This window comes from Leptonychotes weddellii, chromosome 1 (genome assembly GCF_054177405.1).
Source record: "Leptonychotes weddellii isolate Sample4059 chromosome 1, ASM5417740v2, whole genome shotgun sequence".
Classification (NCBI taxonomy): Eukaryota; Metazoa; Chordata; class Mammalia; order Carnivora; family Phocidae; genus Leptonychotes; species Leptonychotes weddellii.
This window is the reverse complement of record NC_138369.1, coordinates 191,566,855-191,567,943: the sequence shown is the minus strand read 5'-3', so window position 1 is coordinate 191,567,943 and position 1,089 is coordinate 191,566,855. Positions and strand designations below refer to the sequence as shown.

Below are 1,089 nucleotides of genomic sequence, written 5' to 3'. Positions count from 1 at the left end.
GCAGGAGAGAATCACCCGCGACAGGCCCCAACAGCAGAAGTTCACGGAATCCCCTACAAGAAATCAGCCACCCCTGAAACTCGGCCATCGGGAAACCGAGAAACCGAGAAACCGTCATCACCCTGAACTCTTGCTTTTCGCCAGTCGACTTCCGTCCAAAACAACCCCTCCCAACTTCCTCCTTCTTCCCCATAAAATATGTCCCTCTTCTTTGTTGGACTTGCCAGAGCTTGCATGTCCCAAAGGGCAATTCGATGGGTAGAGGAAGGTGGGAGCCAGGGGGCCAGACCTGACCTCCCCTCCCTGGGGCTTCCGGGGTTCCTGGCTTCCCCTCCACCCCCAACCACAGCCTGGCTGGTTCTTTGTCAGTCTTGAGAGCTGACTGGGGGACCCAGGGAAGCGCCCACTGGGACTCAGGCACTAGGTGCATTTGGGTAGGGGGCTTGCTGTGACCCCAAGAGCAGGTGTCTGGCCTTGTTGGCGTGGTAGGCAGCCACCAGACCCAATGTGGGTCGGGGTGAATCCTACAGGTTGGCGCTGCGTAGGGGGAGGGGAAGTTCATCAAAACCCCAACAGTTCTGTCCTGCTTGGCACAGTGACCAATGTCCCTGGCTTAAGCTTGCGGGTTAGCCAGAAAAGGAACGTTTAAAATGAGCCAAAAAGAAAAATCACATGAACTTCTAGCCTGGGAGGGCAGGCGGGATAAGCCCCAGCAGGGGTCAGCGGCCGGCACTCCTCCAAGAGGCGGTCACAGCTGGTAAGGGGGCAGGAGTGCCTCGCTCCAGGACTTCTGCGACCTGCAGCCTGGGCCAGTAGGTGTGGGTAGGTTCCAGTGGGCTCTGGAAGGGGCCTCCCAGTGGGGGCTGCCTGAGGGGGTGGTCCAATTGGGGTTCTGGGAGGAGTGGTTCAGTGGCGGCTTCAGGGGAGCGTGGGAGGGGACAGGGGAACAGACCAGAGGGCTGCATGGGGAGGCGGGGGCAGGGGGAGGTGCGGTCGGGTGGGGGCGGAGGCCGGACGGGCAGACGCTCCGGGGGTGCGCCAGGGCCCTCAGTGCGGCGCCCCCGCCCCCGCCACGAGGCGGCCGCGTGA

The 1,089-nt window shown here is 62.1% G+C and overlaps 1 protein-coding gene across 1 annotated transcript in view; it reads left to right on the top strand.

Annotated features, from left to right (window-relative positions):
• The first annotated feature begins 686 nt into the window (after window positions 1–686).
• Window positions 687–1,089, top strand: part of SLC19A1 (solute carrier family 19 member 1) — a 22,547-nt gene continuing 22,144 nt past the window's right edge. The window contains exon 1 of the mRNA XM_081800916.1: window positions 687–822. The gene's annotated coding sequence lies outside the window, so the exon portion shown is untranslated. The remainder of the gene's footprint in view (window positions 823–1,089) is intronic.